The 18,765-nt window shown below is 37.5% G+C and overlaps 1 long non-coding RNA gene across 1 annotated transcript; it reads left to right on the forward strand.

Moving 5' to 3' along the window:
- Nucleotides 1–7,795: 7,795 nt before the first annotated feature.
- LOC141555429 (uncharacterized) lies at nucleotides 7,796–18,399 on the forward strand. Its single transcript, XR_012486189.1, has 3 exons — nucleotides 7,796–7,928; nucleotides 13,986–14,121; nucleotides 18,043–18,399. It is a non-coding gene; the product is annotated as an uncharacterized LOC141555429 (long non-coding RNA).
- The last annotated feature ends 366 nt before the right edge of the window (nucleotides 18,400–18,765 follow it).

Here is an 18,765-nt window from a genome sequence, read left to right on the forward strand (position 1 = left end):
TTTGTATATGAGAAATTTGTTGCTTGATTATGAATACTACTACAAAAGTTTTTTGAGCAGGGCAGAAGGACATTCATCTAAAAAAGAAACAATGCAAAAAATTTTTTAAGGTTGCACTAAAAGTTAAGTGAGTTTTTCTATCTGGTGAATCAAAAAGTTCAGTTATCAGAACTTCTACTTATACTATATAAAATATTTTATCTTGTGAAATTTTGTATTTTTTTGGGAATATGATAAATTATAAGTGGAAATGATAGTTCATAGAAGTATTTTCAAAAGCTTGATGAATATTTTTCCCCCTTTGAATTTTTCTCCCATTAAATAGAGGCCTACAGAATTAGAATAATTTACCTGGCATAATGTTTTCAACAGGTTTGTGTCCAAAATATAGAATTCTGAAATTTTCTTCTAAATAGTGAACTTTTTGAGAGCAGAGACAATAGCACTCTGTCTGCCTTTCTAGTTTTACTTTTCTCATTTACATTTACATTCTATGTTACAGACATTAGGCTATTCACAATATATGACTTTGGTTTTCCATCTTTTGATTTTACTCATGCCATTTTCTGCCTTTGAATATGCTCCCTTCCCTCTTTTCCCTGGCTTGAAAAGCCAAACTCAAATGCCATCTTATCATGAAGCCTTCCTTGATCCTTTAAATAGTAAGTGATTTTTTTTTCTTCCTCTCAGCCCAAGAGCAATTTGTACTTTTTTTTATGGCACTTATGAAATAGTACTTTGTGTTACAGGCATAGACGTAGATGTCATCAACTTACTGAGTTAAATGTTCTTTTAAAAATAAAGTCAATTCATATTAAACATAGTGACATTTTTTATTCTCTGTAAATTTCACTCAACTGTGTGACTATGAAAATATTATGCTATAGAATATTGTTTGCAAAAATTTGCCTATTCCCTTCTTATGTTTTCATTCAAGTTGCCCTTGAGACATTTGTAAATTATTTTCATAAAGATACTGTGAAGGTAAGAATTAAGTATGTGAGTCGATAGACCTTGATATTGGCTCATTCATTTTTTTTTCCCAGCAATGATGTCAGCAATTCCTGCCCTCCTCCAAGTGGTTTGGTGACTCCCTTTTTTTCAGGCATCTTTGTCTTTGATTTCCTTAAAGCCCTCAAAACTATATCACCTCCAACAAGGACCTGTTTTTATACAAATAAATATACACATACACATACACAATAAAACACACATATACACAAATACACATATATGTGTATATATTTTATACAAATACACACATCATTATATGCTTATATAAACATATCTTTTATTTGTGTACATAACATATGTAATTATATGTGTATGTATATCTTCATTCATTCATTTATCTATTTATATATCTAACTAGTCCATCAATGATAGGATGGATATAAAACATGGATGCTTCTCTCCTGGTTTTTTAAAATGTATAAGAGTTAGAGTTTTCAATCTGTTCACAAAAAATGAAAGAGAATATAATTCAGGGGCAAAAGAACTGGCCCATTTCCATTGGATTACTTAATGTCTTCTTAAATCCTATACCATTGTCTCTCAGTGATACCCTCAATGGAGTCAAACCAAGAGCAGCAAAAAATACCAGGGCTCCAATAACTAATCATATATGTATATGTGTAATGTATATGTATGAATTCACACACATTTGTGTGCACACATATATGTATATGTATGTTACTTGATATGATGGAATAGTTCATCCCAATTCTGTTTTCTTTAGGGCCATTTCCCCTTTCTCTTGGAGTACTTTTGGGACTCTGTTGCTCTCCTTTATGAAGGTTTCTGACATACATATGTAAAGATTATAAAAAATGCCTTTATATAACATATAATAGGGACTGGTACATATATAGAGGCCCTCTAACAGTATTCTCCCCATGTGAAAGCATTTAGGAGCCTATTTCCAGAAAAGTTATAATGACATATAATGGAAAGACTTTGGAGAGACATGAGAACATTGTAGACATTCTGTAATCAGATCTGATCAAAGAACAAAGAAAATAAGAGGCTTTTTGACTGCAGGAGCATTCAAATAGGGTTAGTAGCCAGAGTCCTGTCTCTTTTTTGTTGTTTGTTTAATCATTGTTTAATTAATTTTTAATTAATTGTTTAACTAATCTTGGTTTAACTCCATTGATGGTTCCAATTTGAAGTAATATCATAACATAAGTGAGAGGTCTAGGTGCTTCTTCTTGATGAGATCCACAAATGGTCCACAGAACTTTTGTCTGTATATTGTATTCTTTGATGATTTAAGTGAATGGTTTGGAAACACTGATCTTGTACATTTCAAAAGATCAGGAGAGCAGCATCTAACCATCAGGATTTTGTATGCAAATCATCATAGATGCTCTAAAGAGCAAGTAGTAACTTTTGGGAGTGACCTTCAAGACCCATTGAAGTACAAACTGATTTGAGGATTCACCTGTCAATCATGTTGCATGTAGCTGTGAACTTGGTGGGTCCAAGTCAGCTAAGTTTAAGCTTTCTTCCCCAAGAGAACAAGATGATATAGAGGAGAGGTGCCCTCAAGGTGTTGGGGAGAAATGTTGGCACTTTGTTATTGCTTTATCTTCTAATTAAATATCTTTTGTAAAAGAAAATTGATATTAAGTTCCGTGACATGGAACTGGTGTGGTAGATAACAATTCTGGTGGGGTTTGAGCCAATGGTATTATACATATATGATTAGTTACTGGAGCCCACAAATTCCCTCCCTCCAGGATATCTTAGAACCCCAAGGAAGCAATGTGGCTTAGTTTGGCTTTGGGAGTGTTGGCCACAGAATACTGAAGAACATTGATGCGATAAAAGAGAAATTTTATTCAAAGGTTTTCTGTGTAACTTGTGCCCTTAAGCACAGGATCTGGGCTCACGTGAACCTGCTTTAGACTTGAGAGTTTCTTCTGAAAACCTCAAGACTTGTTTCCCATAGCCACCTATTCCTGTGAAGTTTCCCTTAAGAACAGTGGAAGACCATGTTGGTCTTTTTAAGGAAATGAAAAGGGTTCTCATCTCTGATGAAAGCAGCCAGGAGAATAAAGCAATGAGTTTAGGACAGGTATCATTTAATTTGACAGAATACAAAGGACTCATTTTGCTCTTTATAAATAGTCTTTACTCCATGGCTCTCTGCCTTAGCAAAGACCTAGTTTTCCAAGCTTAAAGGACTACCTTGGGTAGGATTCTTTTACAAGGGAAAAAGTTCTTGGGGTTTTTAGAACATTAATGCATATCTATAAATTATACATAACCCATCTTACTAGTGAACAGCAGGGTCTGGGTTTGCTGCTCCTACCAATGCCTTCGTGCCCCATTCTTCCTCACTTCAGGCTATCTTAAGTCCCTGCTTAATTCCAGCTTCTTGACTTTGCGGAGGAATGCTCTCATTGCCTGACTGTAGCTGTTCCTTTGAATTTTCCCTTGAAAGCTCCTATAACCACCAGCTTGACCCAGAGACTCCTCACTACTTTGCTGATTTCTCCTTCTGCTGGAGACCCATGGTTCTCTGCAGGGACCATACAACTAGACAGACCTTCCTCCCCAGAGCCCCAATTCTAAGTTACCCACCTCTTTTCTCTCTTTTCTGCTTGCTTCTCACTTTCCTCTAGATTCTGAGGTCCGTGTATAAAGGCCAAATATGATTATTTAGCACTTGCGTATGAGCCCGCATCATTAATTTAGTATAAAAAGGCAACAAATACCAGGACAGGGCAACTTCACAGAGAATTGATCTTGTCCAAAGAGTTTTATTCTTTATTTAGAAACCTATGGGAAGAAAGTGGAAAAGACAGAGAGTTCCTCTTGGGAGGAGAGGGGAGTAGGACATTCCTGCACATTCCCACCACATCTAATTACTAATATTAGAAATGCAAAACAAAACCATACACTCATCTGAGGTTGTTGGGTTGCTATAAAGGATATTTTCAGATTCTAAAAGAAAGAGAGATTCCCGACAGATGATGAACTCCTTTAGATGCTCCTAGTTGGAGTAGTTAGAAAGCTTGACTTGGAGTCAATCCTACTTCAATCACTTATTCACTGGCCTTGTACAAGCCAGGGCTTTAACTTTCACAGTTTCCTTTCTGTAAAGTGAGGATAAAAATGCATCTGCCTTTCAGAGCATTGGGAGGATTAGATGAGATAATATATGTAAAATATTTTGTAAAACTTAAAGAGTTTTATAAATTCAAATTATGATGATGACAACAATGACATTATACTAATTGTATCAAGCCCTAGAACATTGCTATAGCCTCTTAAATGTGATCTGTAATCATTGAAGAGAATTTAGCCTAACTAATGCCCAGAGGAAAAAAAGCAAATCAAGCAATCAGTTAAATTATGTGAATATGCTAAAGCATTTATTGGGCATCTATTGTATACTAGGTACTGTGTTAAGTGAAGTGGACCCAAAGACAAAATATAAAATGATTTTCCTACTCTCAAGTAGCCTATAATCTATCAAAGGAGTTGATTTGTATATATATAAGTATAATACAAAACAGACATATACAGAATAAATACAAAATGAATCCAAGATGTGAGGAAGGGAAAATGTTATCAGATATTTATAAGAATATCAGTTATCTTTTATCAAAGCAAGAAACCTTTGTGCAAAGCAATATATGGAGTCTATGAACTTAAAAATTTTTTTTGATAATTGTATTTCAATATAATTGATTTTATTTGTAATCCTCTGTATTTTGTTTTATTTTCTGCATTTAAAAACATTATTCTGAGGAGTCCATAAATTTCACCACCTTGCCAAAGGGAATATGATCCCAAAATGTTAAGAACCCTTGATACGGAAAGATATTGCTTCAATCGCAGCTTGAAGAAAATGAGAGATTCTGTGAGATGGAGAGGAGGAGGGAGCATTCTAGGCAGGGGGTACAGACAGCACAAAGATACTGTGATGAGATATATAAAGTCATGCATGAGAAAGAGAAATAAGCCTAGTTTTATGGAATTGTGCTCTGTGAGTGCAGGAAAGGAAAAGGAAATAATGTATAAGGAAGCTAGAAAGATAGGTTGGAACCAGGTTGTGAAGGACTTTAAAGGACAAATAGAAGAGTTTATATTTCATCTTAGAGGAAACAGAGAGATTATTGAAGAGGACGGTGACATGGTCAGATTTATGTTTAAGGTAAATCACTTTGGCAGCTGTGTGGAACGCAAATTGTAGTACAGACTTCAGACAGGAAGACCAATTAGGTAGGAGCTGTAGAGTGCTAGAGACAGCTCAAACCAGCAATTTAATAATTTTCAGTATGAGTATTTACACTTTGGAAATAGTTAAGGACTTTATTTGTTGTTTGATTGATTGTCTAGACTTAAAGAGGTGGAGAAAAATGTTAATAATGTAGATTAAACTTGAAAGTTTTTAATGTACATTTCATTTGCAAGACTGTATTAGCTTTGATACTCCTCAGTATCCTATGCACTTTCTGCCCCTCTGGTTGGAGAGCTAGAAGTTAGGGTGAAAAACTTCTTTCAAAGCCTCCATTTAAAGAGAGTCCCTACACCTGCGATCTATTTCCCCAATTTCCTACCAGCTTGCATTCCCTGGGCTTTTCTCCGCTTCCCCCGAACCCCCCAGCTTCCCTTCTCCAATTTTTAGATTCCATGAAGGACTGTCTTTTTTCTTTCTTTTTATTTGTTTTCCCAGTGCTTGACACAAATCCTGGAACAAAGTAGATGCTCAATAAATGTTTACTGACAATTGATAATGTACTCCCCACCTCCAAAGATCTGGTTGTTAAATAACTGCACACTGTTAAATAACAGTAACTTGTGTTAAATAACAGCACAGTCTTGGAGAGAGATGATAAAGTGAGGAACTAAGGTAGTAGTTGTATGAATAGAAAGGATGAGGAAGTGGGAGGTATTGTGAAAGTAGAAATTGGTAACTTATTGAATACATAAAGTGAGGGAAAGTAGGGTATAGGAGGATAATGTTGAGGTTATGAACCTGGGAGACTGAAAGCATGGTGAAGCCTTAAACAGAAATAGGCAAGTTTGGTGGAAGGATGGGTTTTCAGGGAAATACATTGAGATTCTTTTTTCTATTTTTGGGTTTTTAATATCTTGGTTGCAGTTTTTATTTTTAAAACACTACCCACAACATAGAGATCATAGATCCATTGAAGTGTCAGTTCTCCTCTCATCTCCTGCACAGGACCATAAACTCCTCAAGGGGATAGGCATGTCTCTTGTACATCTTGATCAATGTTTTGGATATGGTAGGTGCTCAAACAAACATTTCTCATATTCTGTTCAATAAAGAGAAAGGCTAAGGTAAGTCAAATGAGTTAATTATTTAGAATAGTTACAATTCTTTCCCTAAAACTAATTTTCCCAGCTTTATTTTTTTCCCTTATCAGATAAAAGCTTGTATGATGATTTGAGTTGAGAGTTAGGAGGAATTTGATTCAGTATTACCCTTCCAGATCAGATCTTTGCTCTCCCTGGACAGAAGGCCTTTTTTCATTCTTCCTTCCAGGATGTTTTGTGGTTGACAGAAATTATGAAGGTGGCTTCCATGTAATGGCTATAAGTCATTAGCAGCTACTTTCTGGGTTCTTTCTGTCTGTAGGATGGCGAATTCATATTATGAATGAAGGAATTAGACCCTGTTTTGCCAGGGCCTTGGTTGGTGAAACACATGAGCAGCTGGGCAAATTTAAACACACCACAGCCTTTGTTCACTGTTGAGAAAGACTGAATAGGACATGGGATGACAGGATCCAGAATTGGCAGGGACCTTAGAAATTACTCAGCCTAACCCTTCATTTACAGATATGGTCACTGAAATTCATAGAGTTCAATCAACTTGTCAAGTATAAATGACAGTAAATGAGAGAGACTGGATTTGAAACTAAATCTAATTGTAAAATCAATATTCTTTCCATTGTTCCAAGCTGCCTCTGTCATTTTACAGATGAAGATATTGAGACCCACAGAGCTTCCAGTAACTTGCAGAAAATCATAGATGTAGAAATAGGGGGAATCTCAAAAGCATCTAGTCCAGCTCTCTCATTTTACAGGTAAAGAAACTGAGGTTTAAAGACTCTCACAAAGTTCTATCAGTAGTAAGTCTTAGAAAAGGGTTTCAATCCTGTTTTGTGACTCCAGAACCCACTGCTACCATAACTGTGATTTGAATTCAGGACCTCTGACTCCAAACACATTGCTTTCTGTCCTTATCAGCCTGCTGCTGTAATACATGTCAAGATTGTCCTCTAGGGACATTTACAAGGAGAACAATAAATGTGTCAAATTATTCTTTCCCACTTATGGGAATGGCACAGATCTCTGGATATGTCCCCAAGATGTTTTTTCCCCCTGACTTTGCCAAGAAAAGAAGCCTGTGCTACTGATGGGACAGAATCAACTACAAGATAACTGAACAGGGTTTTATATATGATTGTGATGGAATACTATTGTGCTACAAGAAATGATGAGGAGAATGCTCTTAGGAAAACCTGGGAAGACTTATATGTACTGATAAAAAGTGAACAGAGCAGAACCAGAACATTGTATATGATAACACAAGATGGCACAATGATCAACCAGGAGTGACTTAGCTATTCTCAGTAAAACAATGATCCAAGACAATTGTGAAGAACTTATTATGAAAAAAGCTATTTATTTGCAGAGAAAGAATTGATGAAGTCTGAATACAAATTGAAGCATACTTTTTAAGCTTTCTCTTCCTCCTCCTCCTCACAATTCAGGGAGATAGGTGCTATTATCTTCATTTTACAGAGAGGAAATGGAGGCAGAGAGAGATATTTAGTAATTTCTCTAGGTTCACCCAGATAATAAGTGTCTGAGACAAGATTTGAATTGAGGTCTTCCTGAGTCCACATTCAGTGCTGTCTCCAGTGCATCACCCAAATGCCTCTGTAAGTTGATTTATTTAATCCTCACAATCCTATGAGAGATTTGGGAGAAAGTAAGGAGGGGGAGGGAAGTTTGGGGAAAAGATGAAGAGTTCAATTTTGGACACAGGAATTTATGTAGAAAACATAATGTACTTTAGGGAACAGTGAACCAATTAAGCTGAAAAGTCTTATAGAGAAAAGTCAGACTATAGATTTAGATTTGGGAAGTTGTCACCATTGAAGTAATAAACCACTGCTTAAGAGCCTACTTTGTATCAAGTACTATATTAGGAAATAGGAATAAAAAGACAAACATGAAACAGGGCTGGAAGGGATGGCAGAGGTCATCAAACAAAACTCCCTTATTGCATTGGAAAATAACTGAATAACAGCTAGCTAGATCTATCTATGACCTTATGATTTCTGTTCTCAAGAAGCTTACATTCTGTTCTGAGGATAGCATGTACACGTATATTGTTGTTGCTCAGCTGTTTCAGTCATGTTCAGTTCTTTGAGGCCTCATTTGGAGTTTTCTTGGCAAAGATACAGAAGTAGTTTGCCATTTCTTTTTTTAGCTCATTTTACAAATGAGGAAACTGAGGTAAACAGGGTTAAGTGACTTGCCTGGAGTCACCCAGCCAATAAATATCTAAGGTCCCATTTGAACTCAGGTGTTCCTTATTCCAGGCCCAGTACTCCAGCCACTGTGCCACCTAGCAGCATACACAGATAAGTATATATCAAATAAATGCATAGGCAGCTGGGTGACACAGTATATATGACACTGAACCTGGAGACAGGAAAACTCCTCTTTCTGAGTTCAAATCTGGTCTTAGATACTTACTAGTTGTATGACCCTAAGCAGTGACTTATTTCCCTCAGTTTCCTCATCTGTAAAATGAGCTGGAGGAGGAAATGGCAAACCACTCCAGTATGTTTTCTGAGAAAATCTCCAAATGGGGCTAGGAAGAGTTGGATACGACAAAAATGCCTGAACAACAACAAAATCAATGCAAGGAAATTGTGCAGTGGCGTGAGGGGCTGTTGTTAAGAGCTTTGAAGGAAACTATGATTCTAAGAGGCAGAAGTCCGAACATTCTGGGCATGCCTGGAAAGGCTTGGAAGCTGGAGATAAAATATTCATTTAGAGTGAGGAATAGTGAGGTCAGTTTGACTGACTGTCGGAGACCAGATTTGAACTCAGGAAGGTTAGTTTTCCTGACTCCAGGCCCAGTGCTATATATATACTGTGTCACCCAGCTGCCTGTACATTTACTTGATATATACTTATATGTGTATTTATGCTGCTAGGTGGCACAGTGGATGGAGCACTGACCTGTCTATAAATAAGCCCAGAAAAATGTTCCAGGGCCAGGTTGTAAAAGGCTTTTAATACCAAATAAAGGAGTTTGTATTGGATCCCGGGGGTAGTAACCTGTTTGGGCTCTGGTATAGAATTCTTTCTCCATGTCTCCTTGGACTCGATGTGCCCATGATAAGGAAGTTCTAACTTTCTTGAAACTACTATCCAACAGCCGTCTCATTGGGGAAAGGAAAGGATCATCTCCCCCTCCCAGCTCTGCTTTGCCAGGTCCCATGTTTTGGTTTATTTAGAGTTGGGTGGGGTAGACTCACCTGGCTGGTTCTTCCTCTCCAGTCCTGTGCCTGACTTCCTCAACCAAGGGAGATTTCAGGCAAAGCAGTCCTAAATAGACTGGCATCCTCTCACCCCCTACCTTCATTTCATTTCTTATTACTTGTACCTTTTCACTGCTTTTTAAATAATAGTTGGTTTTTTGGGGTGCTTGTATGAACTCACAGTGAAGAAGTTATAAAGGTGTTATGAGACGTGTAAGGGTTTAACAACCAGGCTCTCCAGGAAAGAAAATAAGCACACATGCTTTTTTAAGTTTGGTCTGCATTATTTACACTCTCTAAAATCTGGAAGATCAACACAACAATAAATCAAGCACTGGTTTGAAGCTGATTGCCAATTTCTGAGGTGTAAATGCTCATATTCAGAATTAAACAATGGTTTCTCAAAAGCCAGTTAGAACTGGCTCCAACATGCCTGTGGTTATAAGACTTTTTTAGGGGGACCCAATGGCTGTGAGGCTTGAGAGCCTAAACCTTACTTTCCAGAGATGGGGAGAGGAAAGTGGGGGGCAGGGAGGGAGCAGTAGCAAACTGGTTTTCTCTGGGAGTCAGGAGATGAAATGCTTCAAGGGTTAATTAAATCCTGGACCAAAGCTCTTGGCCATATAAGGAAATTCCATGATGGAATGCAGAAGTCCTGTTTACCAGCTCTGCTCTCCCTGAGCTATAGCCAAGAGGCCTGAAAGTTTGCTGGGCCTGAGGTAAGGTCTGGAAACTAAATATGGAGAGGAGGAAGAGACTGTTGCACATCTGAGGCAATGTGCAAAGGTGAAAAAAAGCAAGGTGCCCTGGATAAATTATTTTTAAAAAGTGAATGGGAGTGAGAGTGCAGGAGGGATCTACCCAGATCTCTTCCTTTAAAGAAGGCACTGATTCTAATCACAAAGGACCACTGGCTTACAAAAAGATCATTTCTCTTCCTAGGAGGTCACTGTTCAAGGGGAATTAGCTGGTCACTTAGAGATGACATATCTGGAAAGGAGGCCCTCTAGGTATGAAGTGGGTAAAGAACTGGGCCTGGAGTCAGGCAGACTCAGACTCCTGGATTCAACTCTGGTCTCAGACACTTCTTAGCTGTGTGATCCTGGGCAGGTCACCTACCTTGTTTGCTTGTTTCCTCATCAGTAAAATGAACTAGAGGAGGAAATGGCAAGCCACTCCTGTATCCTTGTCAAGAAAACTCTAAAAGAGTTGGACATGACTGAACAACTGAACAATAACAGCAAAGGACTTGGGCCCCTATATTATAGGATTCAGACCAGGAAAGGCTCTTAGTCCCGGCTTCTAATTTTACAGATGAGGAAACTGAGAACAGATAATCAGTAGTGGAAACGGTAAAATAGAAAGTTGACTGGATTTAAAGTTAGAAAACTGGGGCTCAAATTCCCTCCTTGGCCACTTGGCATTGTGGGAAAAGTGTTAGAGTCAGGAAGAACTGAATTCAAATCTTGTCTTATTAGCTGTGTGGTCCCAGATGAGTCATTTAACCTCTCTCACCCTAAGTTTCCTCATCTGTGAAGTATAATTCCTATACAGTGATTTTTGTGAGACTCAATTAGCTCATTGAGTCATCTTTAAATGGCTTTATCACTTCATCAGCAAAGTTATCAAGGACTTTTGTGTGTTAGACACCGAGAGACCAAAAAAAAACCAAAAAAACCCCAGCAAGTATTATTTAAGAACTTACTATATTCAAGAAACTGGGCTAAGTGCTGGAGAGATACAAAAAAAAAAAAAAAAAGCAAAAACAATACCTGCCCTCAAGAAGCAACCTTCTAATAAGACTGGAGAGACAGCATCTACAAATCAGATCGAAGATCCATCCTCTGAGCGAGTTTTCATCCTCTAAAGGATATGATAGGTACATATGTGAATGTAATCAAGAGCTGTTTCCCATTTGTAGCATGGGAGTGTGTGGCATTGTATGGATCAAAGGGAGGCAGAATAGATATGCTCCCCCACCTTTTCCAAGGGAGGCTTTATTTCTTTTATTTTTTTAAATTAAAGTTTCTTATTTTCATGGACAATTTTTCAACATTGACCCTTGTAAAATCTTGTGTTCCAAGATCCCCTCCTTCCTTCTACCCTCTCCCCTTGATGGCAAACAATCCAAATATATGTTTAACATATGCATTTCTTGTATATATATTTCCACAATTATGGTGCTGCACAAGAAATGTCAAATCAAAAAGGGAAAAAATGATAAAGAAAGCAAAATGCAAGCAAACAATAAAAAGAGTAAAAATGCTATGTTGGGATCCACACTAGGTTCCCACAGTCCTCTCTCTGGGTATAAATGGCTCTTTTTATCACAAGACCATTGGAAGTGGTCTGTATTACCTCATTGTTGAAGAGTCCCGTCCATCAGAATTGATCAATGTATAATCTTGTTGCCATGTTGCTCATTTCACTCAGCATCAGTTTATGTAAGTCTCTCTAAACTTCTCTGTATTCATCCTGCTTGTCATTTCTTACAGGACAATAATATTCCATAACATTCATATATCACAATTTCTTCAGCCATTCTCCAACTGATGGGCATTCACTGTTTCCAGTTTCTAGCCACCTCAGGGCTGCCACAAACATTCTTGCACATATAGGTCCCTTTCCCTCCTTTAAGACTTCTTTGGGACACAGAGGTTTTATTTCCTGATAGGAGGGGAAGCAGGAGACTGAGGTTCTGCCCTCTTTAGAGACAGAGACAGGCAGACAGAAGGATTATGGGACTGGACATATTTATCTGCTTCCTTGAATATTATTAGTTTGGAGGATGTGGTGTTTCCGACTCACTCTAACTTCTGATTGCTGCTTCATTAGTAGGCAGGACCTCATGCTTATCTGAGGCATGATTCTTTTCTCACCAAATGCTAGTTTCACAATAAACGCATATAGCAATTAGCAAAGAAACTCATTTATCCAATTCCATAGTCAAACAGAAATCAGAGAAAATATTCATGGGTGATTAGGTGACAGATAATGCAGAGCAAAGGAGTACTCCGATTGGGAGTGAAATAATTGAGAGAGAGAGAGAAAAAGATAAAGAGACAGAGACAGAGAGAGACAGAGAGGAGAATCTTTACCCAAAGGCAATTTTTATTTTGCTCCCTGGAGCTAGAATATCTGGGCAGCTTTGCTTGATCATTTCTTGAGAGATGACATGTAGATGCTTTTTTTATATTCATGGCTTTCAAATAGTCTATTAATTCTTAAATCATCTCTCTTTGATCTAGTTTTCAAGTTGTCTTTCCAATAAAATATTTCACATTTTCTAATATTTTTTTCATTCTTTTGATTTGATTTTATTGTCTCCTGGAGTCATTAACTTCTACTTGTTCGATTCTAAATTCCAAGAAATTGCTTTGTTCACTTCTTTTTCCATTTGGATTTTTGTGCCTCTTTTACAAAACATTTGATCAATTCTTTTTTTTTTTTTTTAATGTTGTTTTCTTTAGTATTTGTGTGTGTGTGCATGCCTCTTTTACCAAGCTCTTGATTCTCTTTCATATATATTTTGAATCACTCATTTTTGGAGTGGCACTGGAGTGATTTGCCATTTCCTTCTCCAATTCATTTTACAGAGGAGGAGACTGAAACAAAAAGGGTTAAGTGACTTGGCCAGACTCACACAGCTAACTGAAGCCAAATTTGAATTCAGGAAAATGGGTCTTTCTAATTCCAGATCCAGTCTCTGTCCATTGCTCCATCTAGCTATTGGATATAGTGTTTTGACTATTAAAAAAGACTTTCTTCACATCAGTCATGTGAAGAAAATAGAGGTACAAATATCATTATCCCCATTTTATAGATGAGGAAGGTGTGATCCAGTGATTTGACCACAGTTAAGCAGCAATAATAAACTGTGTAATAAGCAAGCAAGAAGTCAGGTTACCCCAAATCTGGGTGAAACACTAAATGATATTAGGATTTTTAAATACATGAAGGGAGGAGGGAAAACATTTATTTAAATAGAAGGCAAGTTATATGTGTCACACATAGGGATGGTGAGCATAGGGTTTATAATAGGAAATAATGGTATAAAATAGGGTACGTAGAAATTATGGAATCTTTTAAAAACTAGGTAGAGGAATTTGGAAAATATCATAGGCAATAAGGAACCATTGTTAGTTGGTGAATAGAAGAGTGACAGGAAGAAAGCACCTACTCCTTTGACCTTCTATAAGCTAGCTTCATCCTTACCACTTGAGCAAAAAACACATTCTCTGAGGTCACCAACCATTTAAAAAAAATCTTTACATAATATTAAATTCTGTGGTCTTTTCTTATTTCTGAATATTATTAAAGATATCCAAACAACATTAAGTGCCATTGAGCTCTCTTTTCTTTCCTTTTCCTTATATTTTTATTAATTCAACATTTATTTGCCTTGCTTCTGTCAAATTCCGTGCCATTTGTTTTTCCTAGGGCTTCCTGGGGAAGAAGAGAGGCAGGTACACTCAGAGAAGGTGAAAAGTGAAGAACAAAGATCCTTCACATGGGGAAAATTCCTGTTGTAGAGAATGTGGACAGCAGCAGAGAAGTGTCCCTCAGGAAGGCAAGGGTAAAGATGAACTTGATCTCGGCTTATAGAGACATGCTTTGTTTTTGTTGTGTTTTTGTTGTTTTTTATTTTTTGTAAGGTAATTGAGGTTAAGTGACTTGCCCAGAATCATGCAGCTAGTATGTGTCTAAGTGTCTGAGGCCAAATTTGAACTCAGATCTTCCTATTTTGGGGCCGTTTTGCTTCCTACCTGTCCCTTTATATTCTTTAGGGGTGAGAGGTAATATAGAAAAGCTTCCTACAGATCAGAGAAGACAAAGGACTATTAAAAAAAAGAGTTTCCCTTCTCCCTTTCTTCCTCCATTTCCACTTCTCTTCATGGTGATTTGCTCTCCTAATCTTTCTCTGATTTTTTATGATTTTTTTCCCTGAATTGATTGCTGCCTCTATTTTTATTCTCCCATCTTTTATCTGGGAACAAGATTTGCTGGGCGCAAAATTGTTCAAGAAACACCAAAAGTTACTAAAGCTCTTCTGGGCAACAGGGACATGATGGCGTGAGCTGAAGTGACTGTTAATAGACTGTCTATAACCTATTAAATGCTAACTATAGCAAACCAAAAGCACAAAAGTTACCTACAGAGAGGGCACAGATCAGTGCTAAAGAAAAAGTAGGCTACTTCTCTTTGGAAGGATAGGACCTGGCTCAGACACAGTGGCTCCCTTTTAACCTCCAAGTCTATTTTGAGAGAATGATCCTGCTGCTAAGGGGGATAAAGGGGGTGATGTTCACTACCCAACTAAAAGCGAAATTCAATCTTTATTTAGCTCACTGCTGATGGGTATAGAATCCTAGAGACTCTCAGGGAAGTTGGAGAGGTTCAAAGAAAAACTTCCTCACACTCCTGTGCTCCCCAGAGTTGGGACAGCTTTCACTTATGTGAGAAGAGGGGTGATTTAATCATCAAATCCTGAGATTCTAGAGCTAGAAGGAACCTTGTAGATAAAGTCTAACCCTTTCATTTTGCCAAAGATCCAAAGAACTAAGATTATTTGCCCAAGCTTAGACATCTCTTTGGAATGATTATTATGAAAATTCAGGCCTTCTAACCTCAGTCCTGTGGATTTTCCACTCTTCTACTTTTATATTTCTTGACAGTCCCAAGCAGGATCATTAGAAGAAGACTAAGATAAACTAGTCTGGAAAGAATTACATATGTACATATATCCATACACACACATAAAACCTAACTCTTGATTCTATTAGCTAAAAAAAGGTATAATCTATATATATACACACACACATATGTTATACTTTTTTGGGATTTTCATATGGTTTCAAATGTAGACCATCCTTGGATATAAGACAATTTCACCCTTTGGTCTGGATTTTGGGAGATGTTCAAAATACTTTTTGTGCTTGAGTCTTTCTGTGCTCTAATTTATTTTAGGTGTTACTTCCATGTTTCCCAATATGCAGATTAAGTTCTCCCCATAATTCCCTCTTACTCACTCTGGAACATCCCATGCTTGTCCCTTTCTATCATTGATGACTTCCTCTTGGGGCCTTCGTTTTGGAGAGGGGCCCAGATCAGCTGACCTTCATTCCTTTACAAGCCCTGCTTCGAACTTTCTGGACTTCAATAGCATATAACACCTCTCTTGCAAATTTTTGCAACTTATTGTCTATTGTGTGTTGTTTTCCTTAGTTAGAATGTAAGCATCTTGAAGACAGGCTTTTTTTTTTCTTGCTTATCTTTATATCCCCATCATTTAGTATAGTGTCAGATGCCCTAATTAGTGTTTAATAAATGCTTGTTATTATTATTGCCCATTCCTTATGTAGCTATGTTCAAAAACTTTGGTGGTTTCTTACTTCTTCCATGATAAAGTAAATACTCCTTAGCTAGTTGTCCAAGAGCCTCCACAATCTGTCTCCCACCCACTTTTCCGGCCTCATCTCATACTGATGAGGTTGGGGTAGCAATTCCTAGTTTGAAATAAACATATGACAAATTCACAATGGCCATTCTCTTTGCCAAAAGATAGATTTATTTAGGGGAAGAATTTACAGACAAAATAAGAAGTAAAATAGGCAGGCACCAGGAGAGGCAAATTTGAAATAGAGTTGGGAGAGCAATAGGATTATCAAGAAAAGGAATTTGTAGGACTCCATTAAAGGAATATGCCATGAGACTGGGAATGCCATTGACTGGCATGTTAGATCCATAGAGGAGTTTAGCAGACTAACCAGAGTTAGCTAGAGTAAGGAGAAAGAGGTCATTTAAAGGAAAAGCACTTTGAGGGGGGAAGACAGTTAGTCACAGTCGACTTAGTCCTGAAAAAGGTTTCAGCAAATATTTTCATCATGAGCAGATCTTTTTATAGAGGAAATACAGCTTTGGAAATTTCTCAGGGAAACCAGGGAAGTAAAAGCATGAACTCAGAAGGAGGGACCAAAAAGCCAGATGGAATGCACCTGGCAAACCGGGTCCCAGACCTGTCTAAAGATATGCTAATCAATATCTCAAAGGCTGTTTAAAGAGTCTCAGGTTGGGAGGTAGATAATGGAAGTTGATAAAGAGTTCCATCCTCTGCAGGGGATAGAGCACCAGCCCTGAAGTCAGGAGGACCCGAGTTCAAATGTGGTCTCAGACACTTAACCCTTCCTGGCTGTGTGACCCTGGGCAAGTCACTTAACCCCAGCCTCAGCAAACAAAAAAAAAAAAGAGTTCCATCCTTATAATCACTCTATATAAATGGGATAGTCTGGGAATTAGGTTATATCTGATAATAAATAGCCAGATAGGCTTCTTCTTGATAGGAGAAGAGAGCAGGTCCACAGCAATACTATTCCATTTTACATGTCAGACTTTGGATGTATATAAGTGTATGAGGGGGTGTAGGAGGTGGGTGGTGATTGTACTTGGTTTTTATTACCTATCTCTTTATTATAGATAGATATTTGGTTTTTGGTGGAAACCAAAATGATTTGGTGGAATCATAAGTAGTTTTACTGGGGATCTTGAAGAGGACATTTGTAGAAGGCTGTTAGGGCAGAACAAGTCATATAATTAGCAGGGAGGGATAGAGGGTCTCTGACCCAACTGGAGTCTCCTAAAGGAATGTTTTTCTTTCCCCCAAGCAGATGGCCAAATTGTATTGCCTAAGAGAAACCTAGGAAAACTGATCCCCAAATGAGGGAAGAACCCCTAAATTGCTAGTGCAGAGAATGCATTGTCACTGGAACAGGGCATTACCTTCAGGACAATGGATGGGATACCTTCAGAAGAAAGGGAGAATAGAATGGGAATGTCCTCATTGAGCCCTCATTTCTAATACTGAGCTGAAGCTGCTAAGAAGCGAATAAGGAGTGAAATAGAGACTATAACTCAGTCATAAGGGGGACCACAGGAACCTGTAAAGGAAGTATTTAGGAGTTAAGGTGGGAACATTACAGTGGGAGCTCTATATTTTCATACTTTAGTGATTGAGGTTATAGTAGCTTCTGAGGAAGGATTTGTCTGGAAGAAGAGAGGGTTTGAAGAGAGTCATCTATGATAGCTAGCTTCAAGGATTATGTGGAAAAGGAGTTATACTTGTTTAGCATGTCTCCAGGGGCAATAAGAGGAGTTATGGATGGAAATCTCAGAGAATAAAGATGGGTTTGATGTCAGGAAAAACTTCTGGACAATTAGAACTATAAGTTCAGTGGCTTCTTCATTAGAACTCTTCACAGAGCTTGGATGACTATTGATTGGGACGTGATAATTTTTTTTGGGGGGGTTATGGGCTGTATCTGAACTTGGAGGTCCCTTCCATTTCTGAGATTTAGTGATTCTGTTTTCTCTAGTTGTTGGCATTATCTCTAAAGTTCTAAGATGGATTTTATCAGTATTCCTTAATAACAGTGGGCATTATTATCTCAGGTTCTAAGATGGTTTTCATGGATTTGCAAATAAATTCATTCTTTCTTTAAAGCCTTAGGAGCAGAATCCTTTTAAGGGGAACTAGTGAAAACCTTCAGGATGGCGCCAGAAAGAAAAGTCTCAGAAGGTAATCTTGACAGTGACACTGAGGCCAAGAAATGAGAATTCTCTCTAGGTGTGCCTAAGCGTTTCATATCTGGAGAAAGTCTCCAACAGAAGGGTTATACATAATCTATGCTCTAGTCAAAAATGAACTGTTCATCAAATGTTCTGAACTCTCCCTCTCTTTTCCCAGAACCGATTCTATTTTTTTACTTTTATAAATATTTTCCCATTCATATGTTAAAAACAATTTGTAATATTAGTTTTTAAAAAAGTTTTAGTTCCAAATTTTCTTCCTCCCCCTTGAGAAGGCAAGCAATTTAATATAGATTATATATTTTCAATCATGCAAAACACATTTCCATATTAGTCATGTTGTGAAAGAAAACAGATTTAAAAAAACTAAGAAAAATAAAAATTTTTAAAAACTATTATTTGATCTGCATTCAGACTCCATCAGTTCTTTCTTTTTATCCACTTGTAAATGGAAAGCATTTTTCATCATTAAGTCCTTTGGAATTGTCTTGGATCAGTGCATTGCTGAGAACAGTAAAGTCATTCACAGTTAATCATCATACAATATCGCTGTTACAGTGTACTATGTTCTCCTGGTTCTGCTCATCTCACTTTGCTTAAGTTCATGTAAGTCTTTTCAGATTTTTCTGACAGCATG

This window comes from Sminthopsis crassicaudata, chromosome 2 (assembly GCF_048593235.1).
Source record: "Sminthopsis crassicaudata isolate SCR6 chromosome 2, ASM4859323v1, whole genome shotgun sequence".
Taxonomy (NCBI): domain Eukaryota; kingdom Metazoa; phylum Chordata; class Mammalia; order Dasyuromorphia; family Dasyuridae; genus Sminthopsis; species Sminthopsis crassicaudata.